Genomic DNA, 24,870 nt, shown 5'->3' with positions numbered 1-24,870 from the left:
GAACCCCTGAAAGGACTCAAGTAGCTCTACAGAAAGAGGGTGCTCTCGTCTCAAGGGTTCCTGATGAACGGAACAAAACTGAGTTCCAAAAGTTCAAAAAAAAGTGTTTTTGTTGCCAACATTCTAGTAGCTACAACAAGGGCGTCCCAGGCCTCACTTGCTGTTTAGAGAAAAGCGTCAATGCCACAGCGATAATAGTTTGCGCCTTTAAGTGCGCAGTCCACCGCTGGACCAAAGAGAGTATAAATTTGAGAAAAGCCTTTTGAGGGGGGAATTGTAGTAAAAATCTAACCTAAAAGCCATTGTATGTGTCTTAAGCAGCACATAGTACTGTAAGAGCTGCGCATGCCTGGAATGAGCAGACAGTAACCCTAAGATAAGGTTGCCAAGCAAACCGCTGGCAACCAATCAAAGTGACAGGATGCCTGAGGAATGCAAGCTAAGTGATAAAACTGTAGCGCGGAGGTTGCCCAGGGTCGACTCTGCTTTGAGCGTGAGCTCCTTTGTCGAACTGTTTGCAAACAATAAAATCGACTTGGACCCAGCCTGAAGTTGACTCTCCTCTTTGGGGCAAATTGGACTAGCCTCCAGGGGGCGAAACTAGCATTTTGTGCAACAGTGTGACGAGTTCATAGAGGGGTCACATGACCCCTCTAGGCCAATTCAGGGAGGGATTGCAGCCCATTTCCACACCCATGCCTGCTAGGGTTCTAAAACCTCATCTGATTGGTCCACAGTGGCATGACGACTTCGTAGAGGGGTCACATGACCTGGTCAACTGATCGCATAGGTGGGACTTCTGGCTAGAGCGGGACTCCCAGTCTGAAGCTGGCAAAGTGAACATTCTGTTATGGAAGTTTCGAAGCCAGACTTGTATTCTAGCTCAAACAGAAGGCCAACTTTCCGCACGGACCTGAGCGACAAGCATGCCAACAGGTAAAGCCAGTACTTTCTTTAGAAAAGAATTTTGGATCTTCTCCAGCTCCTGAACTAATGATTGCCTAAAGCCCCAAAGCTTTGCACCATATAAGGCTTTTCTGTTTGTTTTCTTTGCACACAGTAAGTGGGTGAGAAGCCAGCTGCGGAGGGAAGGAAGAATATGGTGGGGAAGCCAGAGATGACTGCAGGATGTTGACACGGTTTCAAGGTGTTGTATGTGAAAAGCCCAAAGTGTGATACTAACTGTAGGATACAGCCTGGAATCTGGACATGCTTCATCGGGATATTGTGCGCCAGTTCCTCCAAGGTGTGGACGTACTGGATTTTATTGATGAATTTCACACTAGGAAGAACAGATCCCAAAGTAATCAACACACACATATACATGTTTGGCTTTTGCTAAAATGTTCTAGGGTTAATGTTACAATTAATCCAGACCCCACTTGAAAGTCAAAGTGAATTAAAGTGCTTTCATGGAGGCTGAAATTTTGAATTAGGATTAGTGGACCATGCCAGGGGAGAAAACCTGGTAACCTTTGCTCTATAATTCATAGGAAGAAACAGTTGATGCTTCCACATTGAACATGCTTGATTATTGTTTCTGTTATTTATTTACATTTCTCTCCTGCCTTCCTCTTAAAAGCTCATGGTGGTGAACATCCTCCCTATGTTATCCACACAGCAACCCTGTGAGGTAGGTTAGTCTGAGAGAAGGTGCTTGATTGATGAACCCAAGTCTTCTGAATTCAACCTGGTATTTGCCAGATGTGTTGGGCTCTCTTCACACCTGAGTTTTTTAGCAGGATCGTTCTTCTTTAATCACTGGTTTTCGCAGGACCTTTGGTTGATGCTGCTGCTCTCCTGCTACTATCTCACAACTTCCCCTCCCTCATCCGGTGTTATCTCAGAATAGGGAAAACCTGGCATTTTCTGTGCTTGTGACTGAAATCGCAATTCCCCCCCTGTGTATTTCCCCGTTAGCGCTTTGTCCCGCTTTGTGTGGGCGTGTGCTAGGGGGTGTTGCTGGGTGGTGTTGAATAACACTGTCATGACAACAGATCAGTGGGTGGGTGGGGGCAGGTCACTGACCGCCCTTCAGGTGACCGTTTCCGCCTCTCTCCCATTCCACTACGGGTGCTTGAACTGTAAAGTGGTTAACCAACCCAAATGCTTATCCAAGATCCCCCTGAACACAGCAGTGCCCACTTCTGAGTAAACTCGTTCACTGTAAGTCTTTCCTTTCCTGGGAGGAAGTGCCATAGAAATCTGTGTGGCTTGCTTCTGAGTAGGCATGCATAGGAGTGCATTATAAGTGTACTTAGAGTAGCAGTCTGAGGGTCTCCCATCCCCTTCAATGCATTCACTTTGAACCTCCCCCTCCCATTGACTTCACTGACTGCTTCTTCTCCCTTTTGCTCACCAGACTGATGGGCTCTTTTCCTCCCAGGGTGGATGGGGGAGTCTCCCTTCTCAGCTATGCAGGAGAAAGGCTTGACAGTTAGGATTTCAGTGGTTATTAAAAGTGCCTTTTCTCCTCCCCTGAATAAATTCATCATGCAGAGCTTGGAATGGTCATTTTTAATAGCTTCCTTTTGGGGTGTGGAGTTGTTTGAGATAAGGCAGTAATGCTGAGGTGGTTTTTCATAGTACTCCCTCCCACCTAGCCAGCCACTATCTCTTCTCCTAGCCCACCTTGCAGGGTCCTTGGGAAACCAGAATAAGGGGGAAGAGCAACAATAGCGTGCGGGGGGGGGGCAGCAAGCTGGGTCTAATGAAGAAGGTGTCCCCGTGAAGCAGTCGCCTGGGGGGGCATTGGTGCATTGACTGTATACAAGTCTGTTTGTGGATTTCTTACTTCTGTAGTTGGCAACTCAGAAATCGGTATACCCTTCAAATTCAGTAGTGCAAGCAATGTACTACATTTAATTCCATCACACACTGGCATATTTAGCAGAGAAGGACTAGCAGTGCCAGCAACCTCGGGGTAAGTCACAGAGAAGACTCTCTCTCCCTCGGAGGAAGGAGGTGACCAGCTCCCATAGCCCCCTATCCAGGCCACTAGAAGGGCTTCCAACTTCCCTCCTGCTGTGGAGGAGTGGAGGGATGGGCAGAGCCATCAATCATGTTACAGGAACCAATGATCCAGGGAGGGGAGGGGGCATGGATCCAGCAGCCCCCTTCTGACCTGATTGTTCCCTGCAGCTCCACCCAGCCATGCAAAGGTATACTGCGGAGGGATGCGCCATGAGAGATGCCTGTATACAGGGCCAGTCTAAATCCCAGAAAGGATCAGGAATCAAAAGGACTGGTTTGTAGTGAGATAAAATGCCAGGTGTGAAGAGAGCCTTGGACTACAACTTTCATCACCCCCAGACAATGGACATGCTGGCTGAGGATGATGGCAGTTCAAATCAAATGCTTTATTTCCAGCCCACATTTCCACCATAAAACACAACAATTCAGGCAACAAAAAAACCCAAGCCAAAATTAAACCATATACATTCAGTAAATGCAACATTGCATTATTAAATTTAACACGATCAGACTCAAATTGACTCAACCTCACTTAGTATCTGTGACCTTGTTCTAATAGCTGCAGCAAGGAAGGAACTTCGCTGTATTTTCAGTGATCATCTGCCATAAGTATAGAAATAAACTCATCAGAGCTTCCTGGATATAGGCAAAGCACAAGGGAAGTAAAACAAGCTCTTGTCCCTGTAGAAATTGCACTATAGAAGGATATGGAGTTGTGTTTCTATTGCACCATTGATACATGGATAGACTCTCGAGTGCCAGGGTAAACCTTTAAATCTGCCTTCCATGGCGGCTGGTGGCAAAGAATTGAGCCATGGAAAAGGTTCTTCTGTCTTTGGGAATATTTTGCCAAGTACCTTGCATACCACAAATTGGCCTTAGATTGTAAACCAAGGCCCCATCTATATGGCACCGCTTTTACCCCCCACCCCGTCGCAACTGCACAGCAATGCGGCTTCAAATCTCCATGCCCTGTGATACACTGGCGATGTACTGTGCACTTCCCTAAGAGACTCACTGTGCCCTTTTGGGGGGGCATTGTACTGAAATGTGCAGCTGTGCAGTCCCATGAGTGTGGGGGTGCGATACTTCAGTGGCTGTTTTATATTTCAGGGCCTCTGCTGTGTCATTCTGACCCTGTTTTAGGTAAAAAGTGGGTGTTCTGTGCGCCTTCATTTCCACACCATCAGTTTGTCAGTTCCCCAGCCTGAGATTCCTGCAATGGTCCGCACTCACAAGCATGAGCGCTATGTGCCTAGCCATCACTCCAAAATAGTGCCCAGAGCGATGTTTTTCCTCCACCAAGACCACCCCCGGCCCTTGGGCACTGAGTTCAAAAGCAACTGTTGCAAAGATAAGAAGCTGCAAAAAATGTGCAAAAGTGAAAACACCCCTCTGTAACTGCGCAGCTGCGAAGGGATGGGGGAGTAAAGGGGTGTCACAGAGTGATGCAGGCACTATGCATGCCTACATCACGCCCACTGTAAAATGCGAAGTTAGTGCGGGGAAGGAAAAGATGGTGCGCAACTGCAGGAGAACCCACAACAAACCCCCCAAATTGCAGTAAAACGACTCCTTGGAACTCCGCTTTTTCCAGGAGAAAACCACAGATGGCTGCGAAGCCACAACTACATCATCTATCATGAGGGACCTTGACTTGCACTCACCCTGGAGTAAAAGCCCGGTGTAGATGGGGCCCAAGATACATTGGCAAGCAAACCCCTTTACCCAAAGTTTGGGAAGTTTCTATCCAATGAGGGGCATTACAGTGCAACACATCTGGAGGGTTCCGGGTTGGGGAAGTCTGCTCTAACCACTGCATGCCACGTTGGCTCTCAAGATTGTATGACAGCTTACTGCATTTTGTTTGAGAAGCCCTTGTAGATTTGAACTTTTAGTACTGGGGTTTTGGCAGTGGGGCTTCTATTGACTGTCTTGAAGTATGAAGAAGGGGATTAAAATGTGAAAGAAAGCAAAGAGAACAAACGAAAGCAAAAAGAAATCCATGTACATTTTAAAGAGCTTCAAGCCCGACTTCTCCCCAGAGGTTTTTCTTTACCTGATGAACGGCCGTGATATAGCTAGCACAGTCCGAATGAACCACAATGGGTGAACGATTATCAGTGCCTTCAGGTTTTTCCGTAATCTATGTAAAGAAGTTGAGGCGATGCGGGTCAGGGTGGCTGCCCTTGACTATAGAGTTAAATCTGTACAAGCTTCGAACCTTGGCCCACTCCCACCCCGATACCAGTTTCATTTCTCAGCTCTTCATGTGCATTTATTAACAATGTTCTAAAACAACATTGGGAACAACCCAGCTGAAAAGCAAAAGGCCTTTGGAGCCCCACTGGTTTCAATGGCAGAGATTTAAACACATGCTAAAAATCTGTTTCGCTGAAATCAATGAATCTCTGAATTGTATTTGTTTTGGGGCTGAGTTGATCCATAGTGTTAATATAGCTCTTCCCTGTGACTACAACATCTAGGAAGTTCAGCCCGGATTTGTTATAATTGATTTCAAATTTGATGTTTTCATGTTTGGTATTTATATACTGGAGAAACTGATGAGTCAATTCAGTCCCCGTCCATGTTGTCCAAGTACCTCTTGTAAAGGACAATATGTTGTTTGGAAAGATAAACTTGCAATATGCGAGTCTGTTCAAACCAGTCCATATAAATATTGGTCAATTCTGGGGCAAGCTTATATATGGCAGTGCCAAAAATTTTGTCTTGGAACTGAAAGATTTTTTAAAAAGAGCTAATTCTGCTAATGAGAATAAAAAAGCTGTAGGAGGAGCAGATACATCCTCTCTTTTGTCCAGGGTTGATACAATTACCTCAACAGCCTCACATTGTGGGATATTGGTATACAGTGATATCACATCCATTGTTACCAACCAGGTAGGTATCTTGTAACTCCTCAGATACATTATCCAAGAAGGTCAGAAAATGAGGGGTATCCTTAGGACTCAGTATCATGAACAAAGGGTTTAAGAAAGGAATCTACGTATGTTGACAGCAGCCCTGTAAAGGTAGGTCATTGTGGAATAGAATCCTCGAATTTTAGAATTGGAAGCGTTCCTAGAGGCCATCTAGACCAACCCTTGCTCAAGGCAGGAATCTTGCAACTACAACATCCCTGACAGATGGCTGCCCCAGCCTCTGCTATCTCCATATTGCAGCTGCAAGGTTGAAGCTGGCAGAGCATGGCTTGCTGAAGGCCATCTAGGATGCTTCCAGACAAGGGATTTATCCTGCAATTGCCCTCCCTCAAACACAGGATTTTGCAGGGGGGTCCGGATGATGTCATCTTCCATTTTTAACCCTACTGCATCTTCCTCCAGCTTCTTCCAACTCTTTAGTTACCACAATAAAATATGTCAAGTAGGAAAAGATGGAATAGATGCAAAATGCATTTGCGTTGGTAGCCATCCATCTGGACACAGCCCTCGTGAATTGGAGGCAGAAGCAAAACTTAAACCAGTTCCCCTCCTCTCTTCAACTGGATTTCTAAAAAGAAATTAATGTAAGAACATAAGAAGAACCTTTGATTTTATTCAGCATCACTCTTTTTATGTAGGTAGGAACTACAATTGGTTTATGTGGTAAATGGAGAAAATGCTTCATCTTACTGCACAACATGTTAAAGGATGCAAAAATGGGGGGCCAGCTATTCAATTTCTTCTTTAGTACAGATGGATCATTGATATCAGGTGCTGGTGCCTTACTCAATTTAAATTGGCTAAAGGCGCAATCCTATGCATGGATATGACAACATGAGCTATGCTGGCTGGGGAATGTTGGGAATTGTAGACCTTTTTCTGTCTAAAGATGCATAGGATCGTGCCCTAATTTAATCACTGACTTCATTAGGTTTCAATATCAGGCCAGTCTGGAATATCTACTAGGCAATCACTTGGAAATTAACCAGTACAAGTTCCCTCCCAAACTATACTAGAAAACTATTTCTCCCAAGTACGTTCTTAACTAGAAGTGTTCACACAACTTTGCACCTGTGTAACTACCCAGTTAATAGAGGTCATGTCTCTTTTTCTGTGCCTTTTTCCAGGCTTTGATTTTCCATATCACACTGAGTTTGTGGAGAAGACACACTTAGTTGAAATGCTCACCCATCCGGTTTGGCAAAATGACCTTGGCCATTTTTTCCTAATGTTAGAGCTTCACCATAGTTTTATTGTCATGTCGCCTTGGCAGATTTAAGATGTGTCCAGTTGTTATGGAATTAATCCGTTTCTCACCTTCTGTCGATCATTTGATAGCATTTTTTCAGCCAGCCAATCCCTGGCATTCTTCGACGTGGCGTGGCACCATTCAAGTACACTATCATGTAGTCTTCAGCTACCAGTAGTTCCAAGCTACTGATCACGTACCTAGTAGGAGAAAGACAGAGGCAAAAAGTGCATTGGAGAAGGTGAACCTTTTAGATACACATTTTTAAAACCCTACTAGGCTGATTCATTGACCACGTTGCTAAGAAGAAATGACAAAAAATACAATCACATTAAAAGGACTTGTGTTTCTCTCAGGTCTAACTAGTAACTTTAAAGTGAGGGAGCAGAGGGGAAAAAATTAAATGCTAGCAAAACTGTTCGTAGTTTGGGGGGCTTTGGGGGTTGGTGATGTCACTAGCAGTAGCCATCTGATGCTGAACAGAAATACTTCTTGCTGTAACCTCGCCAAATCATATTCTCCCCCAGAGCCTGACCTTGGAGAGCAAAAGCTACCTTTTTGTATTGAATGAGACTTCCAAAGTGGTCCCAGCACTCTACAAATGTTATATCTGTCTTTACCCTAACTTGCTTTAAAAATCTATGTTTTGCAGTCATGAGGACTAGGAACTGCTCATTTAAATAAAAAGAACATGTTAAATGTAGAATTCTGCAGCCAATGTGATGCAGTATTTCTGTGTTTGGAATATGCACCACCTTACATGAGTGGAGCACAAAACCAGCAGTATTCTAAACATCCCAAAGCAAACAGGCTGTCTGACACATCAGCACCATGTCCCATGTTGGAAGAACTGTCATTTGAAGTTTCCTCTCTTAGTTCACCTGGTTTTGTCATCCAAAAGGTGCAAAGGGAAGCAATCCAAGCCAACCTTAAAGCAAGACATCCTCCTTCCTTCTTCTGAGAAAGACGGGAAAAGTCACTCACAGAAAGAGATTCTCCATGATGTAGTGGTAGGCAGGCTGCTGTCGGGCAAGTAGCAGGCGGCAAAAACAATAAGGGCATTGAGCCCTTCCCCATAATAACCTGAGAGAGACAAACAGGCAACATAGTGGGTTGGTGTGCACCCAAAGTAGGAATGGATGAACCCCTCAATTTTGGTTTCTCATTTTTCCAGTTTGGTTTGTCTCGAACTTTGAGAATTTCCCCAGTCTTACGTTTCATCCTGAATTGTGATATTTTTTTCTTAAATTTGCATGAAGATTCTTAAGCACTTTTGTGCACTTCTGCCCAATGTACAAATTTTTGCAAGCAATTTTCCTAATATAATTTGGGAATGCTGTTTTCCCTAATATATGCATCTCTGTGGAGGGCTGCACTGCAAAATCGAGAGAAGTGCGGATTTTGAAGGATAACTGAGTTTCGGTTCACACAGTGTTTCAGATGTGCGAAACTGGGACATTTAAATGCAGACTGAACAAATTTCTCACTCCTCCCCTGACCCAAAGGGAGTTGATTTGTTTTTCAGATGGAAGCCCAATTCATGCCTTAATGGACACATCACATGCTTAAAGGTTGGGCAGGAAGGAGACATTTGGTTTGGGGATGTTATGGAGAGGCCACGTTTCCCTCAGGACCCCTCACCTCCGTGCGTCACCACTTTCATGTATGGCTTGATCATCTGCAAGTCAATGCGGTGCTCCTGTTCGCCAATGATGAGTGTTCTCCACAAGTGACCATTAGTGGCACTGCCAGCTTCCACAGCACCATCTCCAAATAGGTCCACACTGTCTCCCAGCATGTTTTTGGCTGTGGCCACAGGAGTATCATCTGAGGAGGGCAAGCATATAGCAATCCTTAGTAGCCTGAGCCACAAATGAAGTCTGAGATGCAAGGAATATGTTCTTTGGGGCAGGGATCTTTGGGGCTGGCTGGGGATGATGGCAGTTGTAGTCTGACCTATTTGGAGGCTGCCCTTTGAAATGTATTTTCTGGAGAGGCTCTGCTGGTATGCCTGGACTTTAAACATTTTGTTGATTGTGTTTTACTTGGATCATTTGTATATTATTTTTATGCAACTTCCTTAAATTTCCTGTTTTTATTTAAACTTATTTTAGTATATTAGGGGGCGCAATCCTATGGGGATAGGCGTCCGCCTCTGAACTTGGAGGTGACCGCCTATCCAATGCAGGGCAGGAGCAGCATGGAGGGGATTGTCCCCTCCATGCTTCAGCCGCCCTGCATTCGCCAATTTCTGCTCTCTATCCGTGCGAAGTCAGAGCCGGGGCGGTGAGGGGGAGGCCGGATGATGCATAGGAAGCATCAGAAAGGCACTTCCACTCTCCCTGCCCCAGCCTGCCCCCAGGAACGCCCTGTTTTCACTGCTCTGCGCTGCTCTTACGAGCGCGGAGCACAGGGCCAATCCGCACTGCCTACGAGGCGGCACAGGAGGGAGTGGAGGTCAGATCTCAGGGAACCAACCAATGCTATGGCTGTCTAGCCACGGACTAGCAGCCATAGGATTGTACCCTAGAGCTTCTTTATGCGTTTTTTTTTAAATTATTGTAAACCACCCTGATAATGTGCTTGAAGAGTATATATTAATCTAAACAATCAATAAAATAAATTGTGGCTCTTGGGGAAGGTCTTACTGCTCTCGCTCCTCCACAAAAGTTGGGTCATTCTGTCCTGCTCTCTCCTTCTTCATTAAGCCCCTTCCGCCTAGGCTCACACCTGCACTTCACATTAGATCCGAACACCCCACAATAATTTTAGGCTTTGTTTAGGGTGTAATCCTGATCTAAAGATCTGCCGGCAGAGTGGCTATAGCAGGCAACTTTGGAGCACTGGGAGGCCACGTTGGACCCTGTTGCAACCATCAGTGGCCATGCGGCTGCATTCCAAAATTCTCCTGGGGAAGAAGGCATGTGGGAAGTGCGTGCCTTGTTGCCCAGCAGAACTGTGCCCCGCCCAGCATGCCAAAATGTTTGGCAGCCTGGGAGGGAATGCAAGTCTGCTGGGAAACAAGGCACATACTCCCTGCGTGCCTTGTTTCTCAGGGAATTGCTGGGAATTTAATGGTACAGCAGTGGTAGAGGCTGTAGAGGCTGAGGGCCATAAAACTCCCTGGTGGGCTGTGACTAGCCCATCCCTGGACCCTAGGAATTGGCAGAAGCCTCACTGTGCTGGTGGAGTTTGAGATACGCGGCTGGTATGACAAATAATGCCAGCAGATCCATTTTGCCGGTGAAGCTATGTCACAAGGGTCAGATTGAACTAATAGGCTTCTTGGTTGGTGTAGACATTCTGAAGGACATCATAGCCCAGGGATTCTTCTAATCTGGAACTATGACTGGCCTGTTGTAAATCAAAAGGCTGTCAACTCTAGCCTGGGCAGCGGCTGAACCACGTTGTACACCAGTATTCCGTTCTGAAAAGATATCACATGAAGAGGAGAGAGGCATCCCCCCTGCCCGTGTTCTCTTACCCTCCCATTCCAGTTCATTTCCGTTGCCCAGGAACTCAAGGGAGTCAGTCTCATCCGGGGTTTCAATGTCGTCCACGTTGATGTCCAGGTCGTCAGGTGTGTCCAGGAAATCATCGGACAGGAGCGAGCCTTCACTCTGATCCAAGGAAATGTTGATTTGGGGGGCAACTAGCATCTTCTGCTTGTGATGAGCCCTGTTACTAAAATTTAACGTGTTCGGAGGAGCTGCAGGTTGATATTGGGGAGGAAAAAAGAGAGGGAATGAGCCAGTATAGAAGTGGCTTAGGTGGGAAAGGTCACTGATTGGTTTAAATTCTATTTCAGATAAGCGCTCTCTCTCTCTCTCTCTCTCTCTCTCTCTCTCTGTGTGTGTATCTCCATAGCAATTAATACATATGAAATGCATATATATGAAAATACAACTTCCTAGCAATTATACATAGGCTTCAACAGAAGTGGACCAGATATCCAAATAAATATGCGTTTGAAGGTAGTATCTATATGTCACCCATCCAAATGTTTAAAGTGTTGTAAAGTCCTTAATCCAATGCATTATAGGAGGTGAGGATTTATCCTTCCAATGTTGTAATATCAGTCTTTTAGCAGAAAATCCATTTATGCTGACCATTCGTTAATTTCCATGAAGCAGGTAAGTAATTTAAGAGAGCATGTACATCAGCAAATATTAAAGACTGTTCCAGTACAAAATGTATCCATATACTACCCTCCTCCCCTCAAAAAGGAACTACTAGACATTGACAAATATGTTTTAAAGAAGCATTAGCTGTATTGCATCACTAGCAATTAGCTGAATTAGACAATCCCTTAGTGAAGAGATGTTGCAGTGTCCAACAGACACGAAACAAAAGTTTTTGCTGAATAAGACACAGCCTAAGATCTATAGATGTAACAGGTATAGACGCCAAAGTGGCAATCCACTGTTTAGGCAAAATGGGACAATCCAATTCCCTGTTCCATTCCTGCTTAAAACCCTGTATTCATATTTATTCACCAACAATAAGTATATATAGATATGTTTTGTGGGTTGCTTGGCTTTCAGAGAAGCACTTGGGGGTGACATTCCAGTAGTGGGCGGAGCCAAAGGCAAAAGGGGTGAAGTCAAAAATACCAAATACCATAGAATACCAGCATATTGTGGCTTAAAGCTCTTACTGCCAACAACTAAGCCTTAGGAGAAACATTTCAAATGTTTAGAATGAGCAGGGTGGGGGAGAGGGGGGGACTGCACAAAAGCCAGGAAACCACTGAACAGTCAGGGGGGAAGGGGAAGAAGGTATGACCTTCTGTGGAAGCCCAGAGGCCCAGATATGACCCCCAAGAGGGCCAAATTTGGCCCACAGGCCTAAGGTTCAATACCCCTGTTGTTGTGGTTGCCTCTTAACTCCCCATTTCTCCAGGACTTTGAGAGTGTGTGTGCACACGAAACAACATGTGTTGCTGACAAATACACTTTTTCATTTCCACTACTCACACAACATGTTCTTGGATGGGCTTCCCAAAGACTCCATTCCTGCCTCTTCTGGGAGTGGCCTGGAAATTGGATGTTGTGGGGAAAGAGAGACAGAGAAACAGAAGTTTATCCTTTCAGAATAAACCTGCTGTTCTTTTAATGATCACATGAATAGTGTGTGCATCTATATGCATGTATATTCCCTTTTTAAAATCATTTGGAGTGTTGAGAAACTTTATAAATGTTTTAAAAAGCCCAACAAATTATTTCCACTTTTTCTGTACTTCAAACGAAACGTCACTCTAAAAATGAAAGGATGGACAACAGGGAGACTGGGCCACCCAGGTTCCAGGTCCTGTTAGAGACCACCAAACTGGCACTAAAAAGGATTACATCATTGTTATTTCATGGACTATAGAAATGGGGACTCAAATATTCATCAATGCCACCAATGATTGATGGTGTTGAGATAGCTAGGTCTTCTGGCAATGAAGACAGAGGCAAAGGTCCAATGCTTCCCAGATTCTCAGTTCTTCTGATTGCTCTGGTTAGAATATGTGGCCATTTAAACTCTGATGGCTGTTCTCTGTTGATGGCATTTCCCATGAATTCTGCCATTTTTTAAAAAAAATCTGGCACCAGAGTTCAGTAGCTAAGTGGGTAAAGTGGTTGTTGTACTTTTTCTTTATTTACTAAATGTATATATCACTTTATATTAAAAACTGATGTCAACACAGTTTATTATACAATAAAGACAGACTGTGGCTTCTCCCTTCCCAGAACTGTCTTCATTAAGTCATTTCCTCTGGTCATTATAGTAATGATTACATAGCATTATATAAGAATTAGTACCTCAGTTTACGTGTTTTCCTCTTCCCTTCCTATCACTTTTCCCCTTTTGTATCCTGTCTATTAGAGAACATGCCCTTACATTTTAAACTGTAAACGTTCATGAGTGTATAAGCAAGTACAAGATTCTAGCCAACCTGAAAAGTGATCACAAGGCCTGCAGAGAGTTTGTGTCTTTGGCCATGCTTTGACATCGGAGACGTGGGAAGTAAAATAAGTGGCATAATTATTTGGATTACAGGATAATTCCCCATCCTCTGAAGCCAGTGGTTGTCTACTATGAAATATCCTTGCTTCATTCAAAGGCACATCCATTTTAAAGACTGGTGTGTGTGTGTGTGTGTGTGTGTGTGTTCACCCATCTGAAAGAAACTACTGCAACATGGGGGTGGGGAGAGGCCCAGATAGCACTTATATGTACATCCACCCCCGCCCCTTCCCCATGGCACCTACACAATCTCTAAAATTTCAGCATCCAAAACCCATCTAGGATACAGTTATCAAAAAATACATCTTAAGCACTCTCAGCACTGTCATTTCATATAGCAGGAAGATTTAGAGGTGGCAAAAGAAGAAGTCCTTTCCTTAACTTACCTTCTGGGCAAAAAGATGCTTAGACTGTGTTAACTCCTAATTCCTGGTCTCAAAATCTTCTGCCTTGTTTCTTTTAAAATTTTGGTACCATATATGTATGTGTGAGGAAGTATAATGTACAATTCTCCTTCCCTTCCTCCCCCCCCCCAATCTCTCTTCTTCCTGTAGAGTTTTCTGAATCAATCCAGGTGATCGAGTGTCACCATCTTGGAGTGTGCTGATCATATGATGGTTTAGTTCTGTTGTATAAGCTGCCTGCCTCTTGCTAGGATACCTTCCTGAGCATGCTCCCTGAATCCCAGCCTCTGAGCATCACTAGAGCGTCATTACAAGGCTGAAGCCTCCAAGCATCCTAGATGAGCCATAGATCTAAAGATACTTCCCCTTTCATGGGGAGGGAGATGGTTCAATTTTTTTTTTCTCCTCTGCTCATTCTTGAGCTCAGACTTGAACAATGTGCTTCTGTACATCCCCCTTTTATCCCCATGACATAATCTCCGCAGCCTGACAGGGAGATATTGGTTTCTCTCCCCCCACCCCCACCCCCACCCCCACCCTGAATTCCGTCTGCCTCAGCCAGCTGGTGTCTGTATGGCAGAGAGCTTGGGCTTTTGCAGCCGGATGATTTAATATCTGCTAAGCACGTGAGGGACACCCCTCCAAATCGCCTGTTCAGGAGATGTTGACATAACACACAAGCTGCTTTCGGCTTGGTTTTTTTAATTAAAAAAAATGTTTTAAAAGGGAAATCTTCCTGTCTCTTACATAATCTTCCAACTTCAAGCACATCCAGCCAATTTAACCATCAGGGTCTAACTGCCTCGTTTATTTACTCAGAATAATCATGATTTTAAGTAAGCAAATCCAGTCCTTGTCTGGGCAGATAGTCTGTATTACACAGACACAGATCATATTCGTGAGCAGGGTCTATAGCTGTGCTCTTTGATTTTATAGTTCAGTGTGGCACAGAGCTCAGCAGTCAACAGCAGAGGTTTTGCATTCAGAATCTCCTGGACTCAATATAGGAAGTCAAGTTACATTGTAGCAAGTTGAGCCCATGGTCCATATAGCTCATTATTGACTGCATTGACTGGCAGCACCTCTCCAGTGTTTCAGACCTGGTTTGCATGATCACCAGAGCCCAACTCTGGTTTGTTCTAGGGTTATTAGAGGGTTGTTTAACCCTCAAACAAACCCTACCACAACGCGACAAACCATGGCAACTCTCTGTAAGGGTTTGAATATTCAAAATGGCCCCCTGTATGCACCATGACCCATCATTGCTTAAATTAACCAGTGGGCTGCTGTGACTGTGTGAACTAGTCCACTGTCTTGTGTGGAGAGAGATCCCACCATTTGCCAGAACATAGTCTGTTAAGTCCCAGGGGCATATTCTGCACCACAGGTTCAAACTGCAAACTCTCTACCAATTTTACTGACTGAAATGGAGACACTGCTGGGTGTGTCCAGAGAGTGGAGAAGGTTGGATCACAGTTGGAGCCAACACAAGGAAGATTACAAGCAAAAAAGTCAGAAATAGCTGCATCCAAAGCAGATAACTTTAGGTGGCAGAAAAACAAAAGAATCAAGTCCTAGCTTCTAAGGCACATCAGGCAGACAATATTTACAAGTGTGTTAAGGAATTAAAGCTTTTACACCATTTAGAGATTGTTTGGACCCATTTTGCAGCTTGGCAATACTGAGGCACGGAGGAATGACTGCTCAGAGAACAGGCACTACAAAGTGGTCACCCGAGGCCATTGTTGGCCCTCTTCACCCCATATCAATATGTATTGAGAACAAACTCTGCCATGTGAGGTCCTGCAGAGTGGATTGCACCTTGGGCCGTCTGAATGTGCTTGTCTGAGCTCTGCACCAGAACCTCAGCCCCTATGGATAACAGCCAAAGAGAAAAGTGACTGGGGGCATTTTTTGCTCAGGAACACCAGAAAAAGCTTTCTCGGTCCAGCATCCTTTTCTCCGGTCCAGCATCCTTTTCTCTGACTGGCAAGTGGCAATAGCTCTGTAAGGTGGAGGTCTTCCAGTTCCTCCAACCTGGAGGCCCTTTAACTCAGGGGAGGGCAACAGCTCACACTCCCAGGGGAGTTAACAGCTCACGGTCCCTGGCCTGGAGGCTTGGGGAGGAAGCAGAGGCAAGGAGACCCCACATTATGGGGAATTCCAATGGGAGGGTGAGGAGCACAAAGGGGAATCCTTTTATTATCTCCTAATAGAAATTGGAGATAATGTAGGGATTCCCCAGACTCAGATGGGGCTTGAAGGACCAGCTCTTCTCATGCCCCAGTTGGGATGTGAGCACTGTGGGAAGGCACTCGCCTGGGGCTTGCAGGAGTTAAAGATTAACTGAAGATGCCAGGGATCGGACCTGTGACATTGGCAAAGCCAAGCATGTGCTCTACCACTGAGCTGCAGCACTTCCCCTAAAAATAAGGTTCCAGTTCTCATCGTTCTACATAAAGGGCTGATTGAAACAGGAACATGGGAAGCTGTCAGATACCGAGACAGTCCCTTGGCCTTTGTAGCTTTGGATTGTCTATACACTGACTGGTAGCAGCTCTCCAGGGTTTCAGACAGGAGTGTTCCTCATCCCGACGTGGAGACGTGAAGGATTGTTCCAGGGAAATATTTATTTCTTTATTTTTGCATGCAAAGCAGGTGCTCTCCCACTGAGCAATGGACCCTCCCTCCCCCAGGCCAAGGGCTAAAGAAAGAGTTTCTTAGATTCCCCTCCGCAGCTGCAGCTTTCATAGACAGAGTGCACAGCTAATGATACAGTGGAGAGGAAGAGAGGAGACGGCGTTGCTTATATGGTTCCATTTGCTCCAGCGTCTTGTGGTCTGGCAGCTGGAGCCGGACAGGGAGGCTACTGTCTTGGGCACACATAATCCCCATGGTGTCCCCCCCCCACCCCAAAGAGGATTGCTACAGCTGAGCACTGACTCCTTTTGCACCACTGGGCCACCTTTGACAGCATTGCTCTGTAGTAGTATCGTCTGCCTGGTGCAATAGTTTTTGTATTTTATTTTTTTATATTTCTAGAGCACTGTTCCATCCAAATGCTGGAATTCATGACCAAATGAAAGGAACCCTTTAAAAACAATACAGTGATGTCAAGATATCTATCAGCCATTATCAACATGATGATGATGGTGAAGCAACAGCAACAGCAGCTCACTTACAGCCCCAGCAGAGGCTATCCTGATAAGGTGCATAAAAATTACATGTTTTCCTGAAAATGAAAGTCTTTCTATTGAGCTGCTTAGGAACAGTGGAAGCTGCCTTATAGTGAGTATGAACATCAGTCCATCTAGTGCAGTATTATTGACAGTGAACCCCATGAACATTTTTGAGGGGGAGAGTTTCCTCTCCTAGGCCTGCAGTTTTCAAGCATCCTACCTCCAGGTAACTCTTCCCCCATTGCCATATCTGCAGAGCAACCCCCGAGTCTTTGACATAGAATCCCTGTACACAACAGGGAAATCTGGGACATGTGTTTGGACTCTGCTGACATGGCCCCTTGGCCAAGCCTGTTGGCATTCACTGTAGTGAGCCCTGGATTAGTGTATCCAGTGTTCCCTTGCTCCTGCACTAAGTCAAACTATGTATTTGTCCATCTAGGACAGGAGTGGGGAACCTCAGGCCCAGGGGTCAAATCCAGCTCTATGGAGGTCCCAATGGTGCCCTCCCAGGGTTCCCCAGATAGCCATGACCCTTTCTCTTGGCCACACCCCCTTCCACCCAACCATAAATCATTTGGAGGTTTCTTGGCTTCTGTGCAGCGTTCCCCTAATTTTAGATGTTTGAAATGCCTCTCCTAAGGCTTTGTTACTGGCAGGAAGAGCTTTAAGCTACAATAGGCGGATATTTTTGGTCCCCACCCCTTTTGCCTTCAGTCCCATCTGCTACTGGAATGCCCCCCCTGAGACTTTCTCCAAAATGGAATTTGGTCCTTGGGCTGAAGGGGGTTCTGCACCCCTGATCTAGGCCAGAATCAGCTTATCTGACTAGCAGGGGCTATCTGGGGTCTCAAGAAGAGTTTTCCCCATTACTTGCTGCCCTTTTGACTAGAGATGCTAGGGACTGAGACTGGGACTTTATGTGTCCAATACTGGTGCTATAACATAAAAGTGACAGCCCTTTCCCCAAAATGAATGTAAATTTCCAGTCCTCATGGTTCTGAAAAAAGGGCTGGTTTGACTTTCGGTCGGAGGCTGGAGCCATGTCATCTTGGTAGTGACCCGTGGAACTCTTCAGGTTGCTTATCACAAACAGCTATGAAAAGGTTGAGAAACCTTTTAAAATTCCCCTGGAATTAAAAGGGGCATCTTACAGCACCATCCGGTTGAAATCTTGGAAGAACAACTACTTTTGCTGCGCAGCAGAAGGGCTGCAATCTAAGGTCAATGGCCGGAGTGTCATCTATTGAACACTGTTTGAAACTCCTAGCAATTAAGGATGTTAGAGAATTTCGCCACCGACTCCAATGAGGCCAGATTCTAAAGATTCTGGCCCCTCAGAGTCCATGGCAGAACGGACCACCCACCTCTGCCACCCCGCAAAGTTGCCCCGGAATGGATCCTACCTGCCACTGTCTGGTCCAGTCCGTCCGCTGCCATTCTGCGGAAGAAAATGGCGTCCGGCGTAGCGGACGCCATTTACGTCCCTTCTCTTTGCCATGATAAGCTATGTATTGTAAATATTTACGTAGCCTATCACGGCAAAGAGCACAGACACAAATGGCGTCTGCTACTAGGGATGTACGAAAGTCACTTACCTTTCAGTGGATTATGTTCATGGGGGGGGAGGCATTCTGTCCCTCCCCCCGGAATCCTCGACAGGGGGGGAGGCAATCCATTCCTCCCCCCTGGAATCCTTGATGGCCAGCTGTGCTTTTTTTTTAACCCAACCATGATAGGCTATGTAAATCTTTACGTAGCCTATCACATTCCTGTAAAAAAAAACAAACCTCCAGACTGCAAATGGCGGCGGCGGCAGCCGGTCAGAAGACCAGCCGCTGCAGCAGCCACCGCAGCCGCCGCCACCCGGAACATCCGCCCCAGGTAAGTCTCATCCCAGGGCGGATCTGCGGGGGACAGGCCGTTCTGCCACAGATTTCGGGGGGCCGAATGCACTGGCATTCGGCCTCACCGAGATCCGTGGCAGAATTCTCTGACATCCCTATCTGCTACGCTGGACGCCATTTGCATCCCAGCAGCTGGAAGTCCGCCAGCGGCTGGAGTCAGCCGGCAGCTCCACGGACTCGCTGTGGAGCGGAGTCGGCCAGTGGGGATTCTGGGGGGGAGGGATGGATCGCCTCCCCCTGCTGCAGACCCCCCGTGGACTCCAGGTAAGGGGGTTTCATACATTCCTACTAGCAATTAGGAGACTACAAGACTGACGAGTTCCAAAAAATATTTGTGAATTTAAACTACCAGCAATATCTGGGGACTGGCACTTAAATCTAACTAAATGTTTGTTTTTTCTGTTTCTGCAATTATACTTGCTTGTTGTGCTTCTGGAAGTGGTGGATGGCAGTATCAAAGGGAAAAACAAAAGGTCTGAGAACGCCACCTACCCCCCCCCCCAATTGCTCCGCTGGCAAAGGTTTCTAGAAATGCCAGAGAAGTGAAGAGGAGTTGTTTGCTTTGATAAAAACTATGTCTTTTCAGCTATCAGTGCAGTCAAAGAAGCTTGAAACAATCCAGGACTCAATCACTGCCCTCCAAGGGGCTGTGGATTTAATTAATATCTCTCTTCAAAAAATGGAAACGAAGGTTAATGCGCTTGAAGATCGCATTATCGCTCAGGAAACTGCTATGCAAACGTCTCACAATACTTTGTCTGCTTGAATTTCCCAATTGTAGGCTTTTACATGCAGAGCGAACCTTTGTATTCTTGGTTTTAAAGACTTGGCTGCTGATGTATGTTTGGTTGAATTTATGGATAAACTTTTGTGTGACTTATTGGTTTTGCCATCTGATTTTCTACTGGATATTGAGCAGGCATATTGTGTTCCTTGCTCAATACGTGGCACTAAAGGGACTTCTGGGACTGTTGTTGTTCAGTTTTCACGAGTTTCTACAAAAAATTATCTTCTGCATCTGGCAAGAGAACGAGGTGAGCTATGGTGGGGAACAGCAAATGACAACATTATGCTCTTTCCTGATTATACTAGGGATGTACGAAAGTCACTTATCTTTTCAAAGGGTGACATTCGCGGTGGGGGGGAGGCGCTCCATCCCTCCCCCCGAAATTCTCTCTGGCCAGCTCTGCTCCGCGGAGATTCCACAGAGCCGCCGGCCGGGGCCGCCCGCAGCCAGACATCCAGCCGCTGGGCAGCCTGCAGGGACGCAAATGGTGGCTGCCGCCATTTGCATCCCTGTATTTTGCCGTGATAGGCAATGTAAATATTTACATAGCCTATGACGGCAAAAAAAAAAAAAAAAACAGCAAACGCAAATGGCGGTGGCTACGGCAGCCGCCATTTGTGTTCCCTTTTTTTTTTTGCCGTGATAGGTTACATAAATATTTACGTAGCTTATTACGGCTACTTATTAGCGCCCACTATGCCATTTGCATTCTTTTTTTTTTTTTTTGCCGTAATAGCCTACATAAATATTTGCATAGGCTGTCATGGCAAAAAAAAAAGGGAACACAAATGGCGGCCACTGTAGCCGCCACCATTTGCGTTCCCTTAGTTTTGCCATAATAGGCTATGTAAATACTTATGTAGCCTATCACGGCTTCCGCAGGGATGCAAATGGCTATATATGTTTATATATATATATTTATATATATAAATGGTAAGTATTTATGTAGCCTATCACGGCTATATGGAAGAAGCGAATGGTGGCCGCAGACGCGGCCGCCATTTGCAATGCAGCGTGAACGGCAGCAGGTAGGTGCTCTATTCCGGGCCCACTTCACGGGGTGCAGGGGTGGGGGGGCTTCATTCCGCCACGGATTTTGGGGGGCCGAATGCACTGGCATTCGGCCTCACTGAGATCCGTGGCGGAATTCTCTGACATCCCTAGATTATACCAAAGAAATTGCTGACAGAAGAAGGCAATTCACCAAAGCGAGAAGTTTGGCAAAGCAAAATAACCTGCAATATCATATTAAATATCCTGCTACATTTTGCATTCTTTTTGAAGGCCAGATGAAAAAGTTTTTAAATCCTGACGCGGCCGAATCATTTCTCATTGGTGTTAACATTAAAACAAGGGAGCCAACTTTCTCAGCCTCCTGAGTTTGAACTTAGCCATTTTTACTGTTCCTCTGAAGTCTTATTTATTTATTTTTTATTTATTTATTTATTTCTATACCGCCCAATAGCCAAAGCTCTCTGGGTGGTTCACAAAAATTAAAAACAAACAGCACACAATAAAACAATTTAAAATATATAGAACATTAAAACCACAATATAACAATACAACCACAATAAAACCTAGGAGCAGTGCAGGAGTTTAAAATACAGATTTAAAACAGCAAAGCTATTTAAAACAGCAAAGTCTTGTTTGGGGTTTAGCTGATAGGATGTCTGGGAAGTTTGCCAGATTAAATGTTTGCATATTTTTGTTTTCTTTCTCCTTTGTGTGTTATATTGTATGTATGTATGTCAGTGTACACATATAAATACGTTTTTAGATATGATATTACTTAAAACAAATAAATGGTTTGTTTTTATTTTTTACTTTTTATTTTTATGCTTTTAAAAAAATTCTTCTCCTCCTCCTCCTTTTTAAAATTATCATTAATATTAGTATTACTATTATTATTATGGGATTATGATTATATTTATTTCTTGTTAGTTAAACTTTTAATGTTTACTAAAGCTATGGTTTTCCCAGTAGCAACGTATGGCTGTGAGAGCTGGACTATAAGGAAGGCTGAGCGCCGAAGAATTGATGCTTTCGAACTGTGGTGCTGGAGAAGACTCTTACGAGTCCCCTGGACTGCAAGGAGGTCCAATCATTCCATCCTAAAGGAAATCAACCCCGACTGCTCATTGGAAGGACAGATACTGAAGCTGAAGCTCCAATATTTTGGCCACCTAATGCGAAGAGAAAACTCCCTGGAAAAGACCCTGATGCTGGGAAAGACTGAAGGCAAAAGGAGAAGGGGACGGCAGAGGATGAGATGGCTGGATAGCATCACCGATGCAATGAATATGGACTTGAGCACGCTCCGGGAGAGAGCGCAGGACAGGAAGGCCTGGCGTGCTATGGTCCATGGGGTCACGAAGAGTCGGACACGACTGAACGACTGAACAACAACAACAACAACAATGTATGTCAATGGAATGGTAATATATGGTTAATGGAAATGGATGGTTTGCTCCCGTTTATTTGCTATAAGACTGAGGTTATAACACTGAAAGACAATGCTCACAGTTTATGGAGCAGCAGATTGAAGATTTAATAATACCTGCAAAGTTTGGAAGAGGTATAGGTATAATTTGCAATTGGACTTATATTTGGATATGTGGTTTGCTTTCATTGAAGCTTAGATATAATCTTTGGTTCTTTCTTTTTTTCTCTCTTTATTTTGCTTTCCTCATTTTTTTTTTCTTCCCCAGAATACTGTAATGTTGGAAACTGTAGATTTTGACCATGTTGTTGGTATTGTTTATTTCACTTATATAAAATAAAATAAATATAGATTTTTTTTTTAAAGGGCTGTTTTAAATAGGAACAGAGGAAGCTGCCTTATACCAGGACAGACTGTGAGCATTTCTGCATGAGGCTTTTACTGCATGCTCATGATTGGTCAGTCACGGAAGTTTGTGGGTCGCCAACCTCCAGGGTGTCTCCCGTGTTTTCTGACCTTCATACTGGTTTTAAAAAGAATGGGGATAATCCAGTAATAAATATCATCCTGCTTTAATGGCCGTGTGAAATTGCTCAGTTCTGCTATATCACAGTGCCATCTAGTGGCTGTATAATGAAACATGTAGAACTTGCAAACAAAGGAAGCCCCGGAAAAAGAGCGGGTGTAAGGAGGCAATCTTAATCCTGCAAAGAATCTGGAAGCAGAAGCCCCGGTAAGTTGCAGGATAAAAAGCCCGGTGTGGAGAAGCCCTATGTGTCCACCTAGCTCAGGATCATCTGCTTGGACTGGGAGCAGCTTTCTAGTGTCGCAGGTGGAGAGAGAAGACGTGTTTTCCCCATCATTTGCTATGTGAGATCCTCTTAACTGGAGATGCTTCCAGGGATCAAAACTGGGACCTTCTGCATGCAAAGTGGGAGCTCTCCCACTTAGCTGTGCCCCCCCCCCCCCTTAAAATTGGTGAGCAGGCAAAAAGGTAGATATTTCAGGTGGATTCTTGGCTAGAAAAGCCACGCTTCCCCCCACCCCTCATTTTGGAGATGGAATAGAGAGCTCTTGATTTACTGGAAGGCGGTTCCATTCCTTTCTACCAACCTGGGGAGGTCTTCATCCTGCCACTCTTCCTTCACGTCCACGTTCTCCATCCTCAGCGTGGCTTCCATGGTACCCATAGTGATCTGTGTAAAGGGATTGGTCAGCCCAGAAAGGTTAACTTGCAGTTGAACTTGGTCTGTAAGAGAACGCACAACCTTTTAAGAGGAAAACCCCCATGGAGACATTCAACTTGGAAGATGAGGGATAGGTCAGCTCACAGCCAGCTTCGATACTCTGGGTTTTAAGACTTGACTTTAGGGCATGGGGCATGTTGCATGTTCTTTAGCAGGGGTGTTGCAAGGTTCTGAAAAGATCCAGGGCACAGGCCCATAACACAAATTTGCATATACGTATAATGTATATATACATCCACGTCTAAGTGCACCTCTATTATATATTTTTGAATATATTTTTTATTTATTTTATCTTTATAAATGAAATAAACAATACCAAGAATACCAACAACCTGATCAATACTACAATTTCCCAACAATACAATATTCTGATGAGGACACAACAATAACAAAAAGAAAAAGGAAAAGGCAAGGAAAAGAAAAGAAAAGAAAAGAGGAAAAGAAGTAAAGAAAAAGAAAATAAATTTATTTCCCTCCCCCTCCCTTTTAAAGGATTAAGTTTAAACTCCAATACCCCCCGGCTTCCAATGCCATTCTATTTTAAAAACTGTATCTATAACCTTAACAATCTCACAGTTTAATAAACAACCTTACATTTCAATATTATATCATCAATCTTATATCAAAGAAACAGGCCTACAGTTCATTCCCAGGAGCCTATATTATTAATAATAATAATAATAATAATAATAATAATAATAATGAAATATAGTGTTATATAATAATAAAACTTAAACCTTCAACAATCAGTAATATATTTTATACTAGATATATAAATGCATGTGCACAATACACCCTCAAACAATATATTTAAATACAGCAAATCATATCTATTTTGGAATAAAGAAATAAAAAAGAAAAGAAGAAGAAAGATGAAAGAGAATAAACAAATATATGTATAATCATTTATCTTCTGACCTAGCCTGGATCATGTAGACTAAACATAAACAGTTAACAGAGCTTGTTCAAAGATTCCAGTTCATGGGGCTGGAACAGAAATCTCACGCATTTTTATGTTCAGCCATGCCTCCACCATTTCATGATTTAGAAACTTTTATTTATTTATTTATCTATTCATTTCATTTCTATACCGCCCAATAGCCAAAGCTCTCTGGGTGGTTCACAAAAATTGGGCGGTTCACAAAACTTCTTCATCTGACCTTCAGACACAATGCAAAGTGTAGCAGGATATTTTAAGTAATATTGTAAGTTCATTTGTTTTGCCATATTTTTCGCTTTGATGACACAAATACCACAAATTTGCATATATATGTAATATATATATATGTATGTATATATGTGTATATATATATATATATATATATATATACACATCCGAGTCTAAGTGCACCTCTAATATATACATACATGAGTGTGTGTGCGCACACAGGTGTGTGCACACATGTGGTGTGCTTGCGTGTGTGTATAGATTATATACATACATACAAAAGAAGTGTGCACTGACACCCCCCCCCTTCAACTTGGACCCCAATTCAGCATTTTGGAAAACATCCCGCTTCTGCTCGGGCCAATTTGTAGTCAGTCCACTTCAGCTCAGCTCCAAACCTGAGTCAAGGTTTGGAAAAATGAGTCTTTACGCTTCCTGCTGACAACCATGGGAAACTGGAAAAAAAACTGTACCTTTTTTCTGGTCATAACTGGATGATAATTTCAGGCATAGTAGCCCTCTAGAAGGAGATTACACCTGCCCAATGCCAGAAAAATAGGTG

The 24,870-nt window shown here is 44.3% G+C and overlaps 1 pseudogene; it reads right to left on the bottom strand.

Annotated features, from left to right (window-relative positions):
- Nucleotides 1-774: 774 nt before the first annotated feature.
- Nucleotides 775-23,083, bottom strand: LOC146334112 (caytaxin-like; annotated as a pseudogene).
- Nucleotides 23,084-24,870: the final 1,787 nt, after the last annotated feature.

Source organism: Heloderma suspectum, chromosome W, assembly GCF_057233095.1.
Source record: "Heloderma suspectum isolate Gila_16-S chromosome W, 16-S_ref, whole genome shotgun sequence".
In the NCBI taxonomy this organism is placed as follows: Eukaryota; Metazoa; Chordata; class Lepidosauria; order Squamata; family Helodermatidae; genus Heloderma; species Heloderma suspectum.
This window is presented reverse-complemented; position numbering and strand designations above follow the sequence as displayed.